Below are 12,856 nucleotides of genomic sequence, written 5' to 3'. Positions count from 1 at the left end.
GCAGCTAACAGGAGCTGACACATAGCTATAGGGAGATGGCTTCCATTGCTCAATTAACTAATTATCCTTTAAGCTGCTCTGACTCAAATGTGAAATGATGGCAGAGGAGCTTGGCTATTGCATCTATTTTCTGTTTTGCGGAGCTGGTGGGTCTGTTTTGCAAGCAAACCCCTTCCCACTGCTGCCCTCTTGTCCCCCGGTGTGCACGGGGCACCAACACATGCAGCCCTGTGTGCACCCATGCACCGCATCACCCGTGTGCCTGCCATGCTCCTTCCATGCCGGGGCTCCCCGCACACCCCGGCAGTGCCTTGGCCTCCCTGCCTGGATGAAGTAACACATTTGTTTGCTCTGCAAACCCTTCTCATGGAGATACTGAGAGAGACGTTTCCTCCTTGGCAGGGCCGGCGCACACAAACCTGCCTTTGTTTACGTGCTTTCTTCTCACTGTGAAAACCTTCCATCTGGGCACACGTACACCACGTTGTATCCGTGCCAATGAGTCAATAAGCACCGTATCTTTGCATGACTTAATAAAGCCAGCAGACAGTTTCCAGTCTGCCTTTTCCTACCTCCTCCTCTGTTCCATAATTGTTAGCCATCCTTCCTGCGTCTCATCAAGGACCGAGAGCAGGGCCCTGCTGTGCTGGGAACTGTGCAAGTGCGCGGCAAGATAAAGGGACTGCACGCAGGCACTTGTAGCTCAGGTAGGAAGATAAAGGCTGGAGGAAAAGGGTTATTCTTATCTAGTTTAATTGGGGGAGAAACAACAGGGCTGCTCAGCAAGGCTCAGAGCAGTGACGGCCACTGCTTCGAGGGTCCCAGGCCAGCGCAGAGGCACGATGCCGAGCTGTGCAAGAGATGAGACTCCAGACCATGAGGGCTTGAGTGGTGGTGATGCTTCAAAACCTACAAACACAAACTGCAAAGATAAAACGTGACTTCCCACCCATTTCTCACCCCGGATGCTTGCACCAGCCCAGCCGAATTACCACCGGTCCCTGCCAAAGAGGGGCTGCAGCGGCACAAAGGGAGCTGGGCTGTGAACCTGAGACACATATTTAATGCTCTCTGGTGCGATTTCATCCACAGAGATCAGTCAGGCTTTGATAAGATCATAGCAGCAGGACAGGAGGAAATTGCAGTCTTGCCCAATGCTTGATCTTGCGCTGCTGAACTTGCTGTATCTGGGACATTACAGTCCAGCCTTAATAGCATCATATTAAGCTGAGACAATGCAGCCCCGTGACCTTGCGATGCTTGATAGCCAAACGTGCTATTTTAATGAAAAATTGGGACTTAAGTAAATGGCCGCCCATCAGCAGAGGCTGTTAACGGGATCTCGCTCCCAGCACAGCCCAGGCTGGGGGTGGGGGAAGCAGGGAGAGGGAATTGGGATGTAATAGCCATAACCATCCCTCAATGAATGACCTTCTGCCTCCTCTGATTGTGGTCCATGATGCTTGGGAGAGCCAATCCCAATAGGGCCACCACCAATAGGACCCCGGGGCTGGACCAGGGGCTGCTGAGCTCTGCCCTCAGTGTGTGCCCAAATTCCCCCCTCCAGAGCTGAACAAGCTGCTGCTGCATCACTCGGATGCATTAAGGATTCCAGCCTCCCCCCTTGCTCTGCTCCAGCCTCCTCCCTTGCTCCGCTCCAGCCTCCCCAGTGCCAGCACCCACCGCAAACAGGGACTGGTGCGGACACCCCATCTAGGCACACACACCGGCTTCCTCCCCCAACAAAGTGAAGCCGTAAATATTGATGGCCGCCTCTTCCAGGGCTTTTTAATGCCTTCTGATACTTAGAAACTATTAAGCACACCCATCATTACCAACCTGCGGAGTAAATGTGTCCTAATGGGCCAGTGAGCTGCGCTGGCCTCAACAAATCATTTCTAATGAATAGCACCTGGCACATCCATCACCCTTAAATGCCAAAGCAAATCCATCTGTGTTAGTGCTGAAAAGAGCCAGGCAGAGCTCCCCTCCCTCTCCTCCCAAGGTAGGGGAGGGTTTGGCTTGTACCACGTAAGTGTGACTGTTTCCAATCTCTCCCCATTCCTGCAGCCGGGAGCGTCGAGGCGCGTTTCTCAATAGCCGGCTGCTCCCGCACACAATGGCCAGAGGTCCCTGGCAGCAGCATGAAACGGTTTAAATAGAAACCAGCACCTCGCACACACACACACACACAATGCTTCCCTGACCCGCTCCCGACCTCAGCCTCCAACCTGGGGTTCACAGCCCCAGCCTTGAACCCAGCTCTGGTTTTTCATGTTTGGCCTCTCTATTTCCTGAGGTCAGGCAGCCCACCGCTCCATTAGCATGAAGCAACTCCAGGCTCATTTGCCAAAACTGACATCCTGGGAAAGTCCTGATGAATTTATGAATTAGAGGCTACAGATGCCAGTAAAGGAATTAAGGACTTATTTATTTATATGTTTTTCTAATTGTTATTTGCAGGAAATCAGCTGGGATGCTGCTGTTTGCTTTTGCAGAAAAGCACCCTCAGCCTTGACCGCGGCGATCGCTGTGTCAGCAGCAGTTTTCTTTTAAAGAGGAAAAAACACATTTTTAAAGGTCTTCTGGGGCTTTTTTTGGTTGTTGTTTTGTTGTGCTTCAGAGGAAGGGCCAGACGATGAAGGCTGGATGTGCAGGAGGGCAGGGGCTGCATGGACAGCACCCCCAGGGGGTGAGGTGTTCCCACCTTGCGGAGCGCAGTGATTGCAACATCGAAGCAAAGAGGTAGAATTTATATCCCATAAATCACATGTCAAGTGCCTGCAAGGAGAGGTCATTAAACAGATGTATAAGGCAAGAGGCAAAGTCCATCCATTTTAGAAGATGCTCTCAGTGTCAGCAGCTCTCCAGAAGCCTCGAGAGGCAGAGATCCAACCAGCGCAGCAGCAGCTTTCCCGATAATCTTGTTTATTTCCTTCTCTATTTATTTGATTGCATTCTCTTCATTGGAATAACTTCCTGCGCTTTCCCCTGTCGGAGCCGCCCGGTGCAGGGGATGCAGGATGAGGGAGCGGAGGGCAGCACATCAAACAGCTCGGGAGGGATGGAGTGATGGATGGAGGCTGCCCTGTGATTAATAATCAAACCAAGGGCTTTTACTGGGTGTCATGTGGAAAATGCGGCTTTGGAAACATTTGTCTTCATCCCACAAACAACAAGTGGTGTTTCTCTCCCTTTCTTTGTTCCTCAGCCCCCTTTCCTCCCTCCCTCTCCCTCTCTTGGCTTTTCTTGCCCAGATTCACTGATTAAGATCTTTTCCATCCTTTACCTGCTCCAAGTGGCTCCTGTTCTGGTTTGATTTATGCTTTGCTTATCTCAGGCTTCAGTGGAAAAATAATGACCAGATAATAAAGAGCACTAAGTAGCTTTTCAAATGACACGGCGTGCGCTGCACAGGACCGGGTCTGCGGGAGCGGGGAGGGAAAAGCTGCCGCGGCCTGGACCACAGTGAGGGGGACAACGGAGAGATCCTGCTCCCATCGCAGCGTGGTCCAGCGGCCCCTCGCTGGGGGAAGCCGGGCGCACCTTCCAGCGGGTGCCTCAGCCCCTCGGGACAGGCTGAGGGTCACAGACTCACTTGAGAGATGGGTGTTGGGATTTTCCCAGGGATTCTGGCCGGTATTGCAGCAGCTGTGGGTCCTTCTGGGTACACACACTCCAGGATATTGGCTTCTCTTGAGCAGGATCATCAGGATTCCCACCTCCTTGTTCATCTCCTGGACAAACCCTGCCAGCGAGAGACCCTCAGCTCCATCCTTCAGATAACGCAGGGTGCCCAAACCCCACTGCCTCCTGCAGCCTCCAGTCCTGCTGCTCCCAATGGTCCTGCACAGGCTGGAGATCCATGGGGCATCACCCGCAGCAGCACAGGTCACACTTTTTATAGGGCTGGGACCTCGAGGTTTCTCTGCTTTACTCCCTCCTGTCTGCAGCGACACACAGCTTCACTGTTCCAGCATTCCCCAGCCCCTGCACGATGCTCATCTGGTTAAGGAATTGCTATTAATGTTAGGGTAGGAAGGACCCATTGTTTACTGTGCGATCAGGGAAAAGGGAATGGTTCTGTTGCCAATAAACTATTTTTAATGGTAATGCAGATCCAGCATGGCCAGCGAGGGAGCTGCCGAGTGGGAGCAAACAGCATGTCTGCAGGACAAGCTGGATGGCAAACTGCAGGGAGAAACTTCACAGGGACAAACCCTGCTCATCATCCCGCACCCAGTGCGGTGACACGCGGCAGCAGCAACCCCGGCCCTTCCAGTGCGTGAATCATCCCCCAGAATGGGCTGCTCGGTTCGGTTTGAAGGGGAGAAGAGACACAAGCCAGCGCAGGACTTGCAGCACAGAGCTATTGCAGGGGAGGGGAAGCAGAGGTCCCTTCTGGCTTTAAATAAGCCTAAAAGATAGACGTCTGTGGGTTGGCTCCTGGCTCCTTCCAAGGGGAAAGGGGCGCGTGCGGGTTTGCCGGGAAGGGGAGGGATGGCTCCTGGTTCACTCCTCTCGCTGGCAGGGGCCCAGCAGCTTTACACCTCTGGCTGCAGCATCCCCGCACCGCGTGCTCTATAAATACGTGTGCATGACAGCCTGGCACCGCGTGTTCCTGCCACTGATGTCACCGGGACGTTACCTAGCAACCATGGAAAATGTTTGGGAGGCTCTGGTTTCCCGGCGCAGGCCGCTGTGTTTGTGCCGAGCACAATCAGCGGCGCTGCCGAGGCAGCCGCGATGAGCTCATTTTCTTCATCATTATTTTATGTGAATTGGGCTTTTAGCACTAAAGAGACCACAAAGATTTAATTCAAAAATGTGATTGCTTTATGTTTCCAGGGTATCATTAACACGGCATCTACGCAAATAACCATGGTAACAAACTGGTAATTAGTACATATATGGCACTTATTATTAATACAGAAACAGGACAAGTCCCAAATCAGTGCAGATTACAGTACATTATTACCATAGTAATTACCTGCAGTAACACACACAAATTGAACTAAATGGCCAATTGAACTAGAGTGAATGGCTTTTTATTCCAGTCCCTAAATAATGTGCATTCTTGGCTGAGTAGTTCAAGGTAAATAAAACTGTTTAAAATTTATTGCCAACTTTTCTTTTTCCTTTGGCAGGGAAGGGCTGGGAATGGCAGGAGTCAAGAACTTTTTTTGCTGTGCACACAGTGTAATTATTGTACAGACTCAGCCATTCCCGACGCCCATAGGAAGACAAAGAGGGTAAAAGTTATTAGTTTCTATTTTATTAGCGGGTTTATTTCTGTAATTTCAGCCATGAAGTAATGTCCAACGTATCTAAAAGAGCCAATGCCTAATAACGAAGGGCCCAAACTCAGTCTTTTGGCTTCTGGGGTTAGGGGTTTTTTTGAGAGAAAGGGAATATCTGCATTGGAGGAGGCTGGAAAAATGAACTTCTTAAATGCTACATTTATTAAAATAATGGAAAACCAGGAGTTTGGCTTAACCCTTCCCCCATGGTTCGAGGCTTCAGAGTACGTTTTGAATCCTTGCACCCCAAGTCAAACCCCAGAAGTCAAATGCCCTGGCTGGAGCCCGCGGTGCTGGGATGAAAAATGAGACAAGCTCCCAATTGCTCCTTATTCTCCCCATTTTGCTGGGGCCCGACACCTATCACAGCCCAGGGGAGCGGGAAAGCAGCGGCTCCTTCCGGCATGCTGAAAGATGCTGAAGCCCCAGGGTGGGGAGTGGGGACAGAACAGGATGAGCCCAATGGTGCTGCTGGGGGGAGCCCTTGCAAGGTGAAAGCCATCGTCTCCCCACCCTGATCCTTCTCCTTCTGAACGGAAACAACATGTAGAGAGAAGCTCCCAAAAGAAATCCCTGCCTGGCCTCTGAGGCTGTGGGAGCGAGTGCTGGGGCTGTGCCCGGGGTGCACACACATGTGCAAGGCGTGCACACGCATGTGCAAGGCATGTTCACACACCAGGCAGCCAGTCCTGCAGGTGCACGGGTCAACACCTCTTGCTTTTTTTTCCATTTTCTATCTTTTCTTCTTGGAATGACTCTCCTGGGCCCCTCGGATGATGATGATGATGATGATGATTATGATGATGATGATGATGATATTACCATTACCATTCGCTTTCACTTGGCTCCCTCCCAGCCGAGGTTTTTCTCTGTGCAGAGCCCCCCTGAGCAGCTCTCAGACTCAGAGGTGGCCCCAGGCCCAGCAGATGAGGCGTCTCCCATCTCCCAGCACCAGCAAGCAAGAACAGAATTAAAACTGCAGTTATTCATGGATTTTTCCCACCCTTTCCTTCTTTTTCCTCCAAACAAGCATCACCACTCACCACCGGTAATCCAGACAACCCCATGCCTTGGGCTGGCTGTGTAGAGCAGCACAGGACTGTATGTTCGTGTTTAGCGGTGGAGACAGGCAGTGCTCGAGGGCTTTGGCAGCCGTGGAGAGCATCCGACACCTGGAGCTGTGTGAGGGGAAAAGGGGAGAACCTTCCCCACAAAGAATCTGCCTTTTACCTGTGCGCGGCTGCCAGGCACACTGGGAACCTTTGTTCCTTTATCAGGTCCATCTCATTGTACTTCACCCCCCTCAATTCATAAGAAAATTATTATTTTAGCAGGCGAGCATTTAATTAAGGTTCACTGTATTTGCTTTGGCTCTCACAGCGTGGAAAACCTCCTCCTCACATTGAACGTGGGTTCCGATAAAGCCAAACTGCCTGTAACTGAGCTTTTGGCAATGCCCTCCCTGCTCCCTGTGCAGGTCCCTTTCCCTTTCCCAATCCAAGCCCCGGCAGCGCTGTGGCCCCGTGCAGCACATGGGAGATGCAGCAGAACTCCTCATCCTCACCCTCACATGGTGCCTCCTGCCCACTCCTCCCTCTCCCCTGACTCACAAACTTGCCACTTCAAATTAACACCCATTAGGGCTTATTTCCATCACGCTCTTCCCACGCACCCGCGGCAAAGCATTACCTGGGTTCAGAACAGGGGCTGAGACTGTTTTCATGCTGAGATTATCCCAGTTTTGTTTCCTGAGGGGGCTCACCCTCATCCGAGCCAAAAGCTTCATTTTGGAGGGTTGGGAGCACAGCAGGGCTGCCCCCGAGGAGCAGCTCCGCTCCTGGATTTAATCCAGACCATCAGTCTTAAGGAATACAAGGCTGTGCCAACAGCCACGAGCAGCTCATCCTTGTGAAGGGATTGTGAGCTGCTACTGGGGACGGTTCCTCCTGTGCTGGCCATTTGCGGTTTCATTTTCTCTACAGCAATTGGGAAAAAACCCAAACCAGGACGGGTTTGGTGTCCTCAGCTCCAGCCCGGCTCTGCTGCTGATCGATCACCAGGAGCTGGGACCTTCCTCAGCCCGAGCACGGGCTCAGGTGCCCCCAGAGCAGCACGATGGCCAGACCTGCTCTAAGGACAGCCTGGGAAATGCCGTCCCCATCCCCATCACCCTGTGCCATGGCTGCTGCCTCCCTGCAGCCCCTTCCCTGCTCCAGAGGCCAAACCAGGCACCATGGGCTGCTCGGGAGTGCGGAGCTGTGCACAGGTCGGTGCCCCTCACACCAGCACCCCATCCATGTTCGAACTCCCACCGACCTGGGCTGCAACATCCCACTTTACCTTGAAAACCCGTGAAAGACCCCAGTGGGTTTTTATTTCATTTCCTCCCTCCCCGCCTGTTCCTCTCCCTGTTTTGTTTTGCAGCAGGCGCTGCTGTTGCCATGCTGCCTCCTTTTGTTGCTAAGGATTAATCGTGGTTTTTACTTATTTTTATGTATGTCCTGGGAACACAATTGCTTAATTTGCCCAGCAGGTCTGTGGGCCTGACAGGCACTTCACATCCCAGCACCCACCCTAGCGCAACCCCGCTCTGGGCTGCCCTCAGGGGGAGTACTTGGGGACCGGTATTTGCCCCAGCGAGCAGCCGGGTGTGCGCAGGGGACGAGCTGTTCCTGCAGCCTGTGCCGGGCCCTCGCTGCTGCACGGGGCTGGTTTGCATCTAACCCAACAGAAGCCACCACCAGCTCAGTGGTTACCGAGCCTGGGCAGCAGGATGGGCTCCAGCTGCCTTCCATGGGCCCAGAGACCACACGTCTGAGGGCTGGCATAAAGCATGTTCTTAAGTTATTGTAGTGGGCAGTAGGATTTTGCCTCCAGCTTTTTCTGTCCCTGGAAAATCCTGGTCAATGGAGAGGAGTCCCCAGGGAGCATTTGAGCTGTGCCATGGGAAAGCCTTTTGTCTCCAGCACGTAACGTGGGGATGGGGATGAGGGTGTTGGGAGGAGAACAGGAACAAAGTGTTTTCCAGTGATTTTAGGAGGCTGGTTTGAGTCAGAAGACTCAGCACAGGGAGGGCTGAGATCCCGAGGGCTTGTGCTCAGGCCCCACAGACCCCAAGGGCTGGTCCGTCATTGCAGCATTGCTGCTCTGAGCAGCCCCGGCCATCCTGCTCCCTCACTTGCCACCACGAGCAGGACTGGCCTAAGGAAACCACCACCGATTAGTGGTTTCATCATGTTGTACAACTGTGAGAGCAGGAGGGGAGATCAGGAGGGATCCACCGCACACCCCTTGTGGGACAGCCAGCTTTATTATGTTACAGCAAGCCCTTAATTGCTCCGTGTCTCCATCCTCCCCACATGAAATGGGGAAATAATCCACCCTTTTCCAATCCATTATTGAAATCTTCAGGGAATTGGCTTTGTCCTATTATTAGTTTTGCATTTGGTTCACCACAGTGGCCACCAAGCCTGAGCGCACTGGTGAGTGTGGATGCAGGCATCGGTCTCTCCCCTTCTGCAATTAATCTTGCCTCCATCCTACCGCGTCACCTAATGAGCAATGCGCAGGCAAATATCCCCCCAGAGCTGTGAGCCCGGTTGCACACATCAAAGGGGAGCCGGTGACATCGTGGGGATCATAGAAAACATCAACTCTGTGTGTCTGGGGGGGCAGAAAATAGCTTCTCACCGATCCACAGCTGGTGGGGCTTTCAATTACACAAGGGCCGAGGAACATTCCAACCATAACATCCTGCAGCCTCCCGCCACCAGACAACGCGGCTTTTATTAGCACAGGAATGTGTCTTTAACGCACTGGAGGTTTTTAACTTGTCAGAGGGTGCCAGGGAATGGAGCCACTGGGCTCTGGTCTAACCAGGCTGCTCATCGGCAGCCGCGGCTCATCCTGCTCTGCCTTGCTTACCTCTGCCGCCGCCAGCGCTCCTGTGTCTGCACAAACCAGGCGTGGGGTTTGCTCCATGCAAATAGGTTTGTTTTCTCCAATTCCAAAGCTGTTGTCACATCTTCCTCACCGCTGTGTGTGTATGTGCGTATAAATGTGTGATCCCGCGTAACACAGAGGGTTTGGGGCTCTATGTGAGGTTTTCTTTCGCCCTGCCTATAGCAGCGCTGTGGGGAAGGTGATGCTGAGCGGTTGCTCCATCAAGTAGCAATTCCCCCCGTGTTGTTCCCACTCCTTCATTCACCCGAGCCCACAGAGGCACTGGGAGCTGATGGAGCCCTGGGTTCTGCAGCCCTGCAAAGGGCTCTCTGCTGTCATCAGGCCAAGAGGAGCCCGAGGGGGCTGGGAGAGGTGAGACACCAGAGATTCGTTCTATTGATTAACCTGGGAATCAAACACCAGGAGTGGATGAGAGCCTGGGAGGTGAATGGGGCATTGTTGGGTTTGGTTTGCAGGTTATTGGGTCTGGGGGACTTTGTTTTCCTCTCCCTGCCTGGGGGCTGGATCACTTTGCTAATATTCTTCCCTGCTTCCCTGTTTGAGCCTCACAGTTAACACCGTGCAGCAGAGAACCCTCCGCCTGGCAGCCAAAAGTAAGACTTCACGTTATTGCCTCTGACAGCTCCCGTTCCTCCGGCGCTTTCCTTTTCCTTCCTCAAAGGAGGGAGAAAACATATCAAAGGTTTCCAAACCTGAGCTCCTCCTGAGGCTGCAAACGGCCCCGCGCCGGGAGGATGCTCGGAGCGGGAGGAGGGTCCCTGCGACCTGCAGCTCGGGAAGAGCTGCATTTGTTTGACATTGCGCTTGCCTCGGGCCCTTGGAAGATGTTTGTAGTTTCCAATTAATCTCATTAGTCTGGAAGCAGAGGAGGGGCGGGAGCAGGGGCGGGAAATGAAAATAATTTCACGGGGAATTCTCTTTAATGACTTTTGAAAAACATGTAATTGAAATCGGTGCTGGTGGAAAACGTCTGAGTGGTGCCAAAGCCAGGGAGCAGCAAGGGACGGGTGCTCAGAAAACCCCTGTGCGAGGGATCTGTGGGGCCGGGGCTGAGCCGTGGGGCACAGGGGCTGCCACGGGCCTGGCAGCAGGGTCTGGACCCCCCAGCCGGGGCTGCTGCAACCCCGGGAGAGCCCCACTTACCATCATCAAATGAGCTTTTCGTCTCCTCCCGCTGCTCTCCTCAGGCTGAAGTTGCCAGTCTGGAAACAGCGGTTCCTGCTGACACCGACGCGGTGCCAGACCCCACGGCCTCCATCTACCCGCTGCGGTGACACTGGGATGACGGGGGGTGGCCCAGGGTGAGGACAGGGCATGGTCTGGACGGGCTCCAGCCTCCACATCCCTGGAGGAATGGAGCCTGCCCATGCGCTAAGAGCAGAACCCCTCTCTGCTCGCAGTAACCACCCCAGCGCAGTGACCTCAGGGGGCACAGGACACCCTGAGCATCCTCCCACCGGCCACACTCACTGCATTCAACCAACCCCACACTCACCACAGAGGGAGAACTGTCCGGTGGGAGAGGCACCTCCTGCCTGGGCTTCAGGAGGATCCTGTGGCGAGACCCCCACACCGCAGAGCACCCCAAGCCCTGCTGACCCTGCACGGCCACCCCTCGGCAGCCACCTCCCCTCCAGGCTGATCCCTTCACCGATGGGATTATCCCGTATTTGCTCATTAGCCTCCTGGTGCCCAGGGCACGAGCAGTGCCCGGTGGCGCTTCCCCTTGTACCGGAGCAGTTGGGGTTTGAGGCTCCGGCAGCGCTTTGCTGGTTCATTTCTGCCGTGTGAAGCTGGAGCTTGGCACCGCGCTGCCCAGGAGCCGCCGCCGGGAAGAGGTGATGCCAGGCTCTGCCCACCTCCTCCCTTGCCTTAGCTCTTATTCCACACCAGGGCCTGGTTTTCTCCTTAACGAGCTCTGTAATTACCATCAGAGATAAAGTCTGGGCTCCACGTGCCTTCCCTTCCCTTGTTTGCCTTCATGTTCCTGTCATGCCCAAACCACCTCCTCTGAAGGACAGAAAAGAGCAAACTATAGCAGAAATCCCCACCCTTTGCAGCAGAACCTGTGGGGTCAGTGAGAGTGGCCCAAGGGTCTGAGATGCTGAAACAACAGAGCCTGAGCAAAAGGCTTCAGGGTGTGCTGCTGGGCTGGATAAACCGGACAGCCGGGAGGGAGGACACGGAATCCACTGGAGAACCCCACAGAGCACGTCCATGGGGCAGGCTGCTCCGTGCTGGGGGTATGGAGTGAGGAGGGGATGCACGTGATGCCCAGCACGGAGGAGAACCTGCTCAAGCGGCTCCATCCTGGCCGGCGCTGAGCAGGGTGATGCTGGTCGGGTGCTGTGGGGCAAGGCCTCCCCCTCCACCGTTTGCTCTCCTGCCAATGGCTCAGTGGTGCTGGGCGAGATCCGGGCTGTATGTAGGTCAGGCACATCACTGGCTCCAGCACTGCCATGAGGCTATTAAACTGAACAAGCATCCCTGCTTCTCGCTCCATTCAATCCCCGATGCCCAGCCCTTGGCAGAGGGCACTGCCTTGGCACTTGTCCTAGAGAAGAGGAGCATTTCTTTGGGTCTCTGGGCTCATTTGTGTGCAGCTCCCGGAGCGGTGAGGACGCTGTGCCCTGCGCATCCCCCCGGGCAATGCGCTCCCTGTGTGTCCGTGCATAAGGAGAGCTCTGTGCTGGGAGGGAATGGGCAGCATCACCCAGTTCATGGTTTGTGCCAACAAGGCTGACACCGCTCCTGCTCTGCTTTGTGAAACGGATGGGGCTGAACCAGCCCCCCGAGCAGGGGATGTCCCCATGAGCCCCAGTGCAGCATCACGGGTGTCCCACACATGCTGCTCCTCTGCTTGTCTCTCCATGGGAGGGGAGCAGATAAGAGACATCCTAAATTCCAACCTTGGAACCTCTGACCAGCGCATGCTCCCGGAGCCCGGACTGCACAGCGCGCCCGGTGCTGACTGTGGGAGAGCTGTTTGTTTGTCCTCACTGCCCCTCTACAAGAGTTGCACAAGGACTTGCCCGGTTTTAATCCCACGTTGTTCTTAGGTAAACATGGCCCTTTCCCAGTGCGAGGAGCACTCACTGCCCAGATTAGCCCAAATCAGCCCGGTTCCCCGGAGCCCGCAGCAGCGCAGGGCACCAGCCCCAGGCCCCGGAGCAGCCGCATCGCTCCCGCAGAGCTCTGGCCATTTGCTGCACTTTCCTGCCCAAAAGCTTTTTGCAAGGCGGGGAACGACCCTGTCCTGCAGGAGCGAGTGTGTCTGAGCTCCGTGTGACACCGGCACAGGATGCCCAGAGAAGCTGTGGCTGCCCCATCCCTGGCAGTGTTCAAGGCCAGGTTGGACACAGGGGCTTGGAGCAACCTGCTCTAGCGGAAGGTGTCCCGGCCCGTGGCAGGGGTTGGAGCTGGAGGAGCTTTAAGGTCCCTTCAACCCAAACCAGTCTGATGCCATGAAAAGGCTAAAGGGGATTCACACCACCCATCTTTCTGCCTTTGATTCCCAGGGTCTGAGCAGCACTTTTGGACCACGCTCTGGCATCCAGCGCGGTGGGGAGCTGGGTCGCGCAGCCAGCGGCACT

This window comes from Strigops habroptila, chromosome 15 (genome assembly GCF_004027225.2).
Source record: "Strigops habroptila isolate Jane chromosome 15, bStrHab1.2.pri, whole genome shotgun sequence".
Lineage (NCBI taxonomy): Eukaryota > Metazoa > Chordata > Aves > Psittaciformes > Psittacidae > Strigops > Strigops habroptila.
This window is presented reverse-complemented; position numbering follows the sequence as displayed.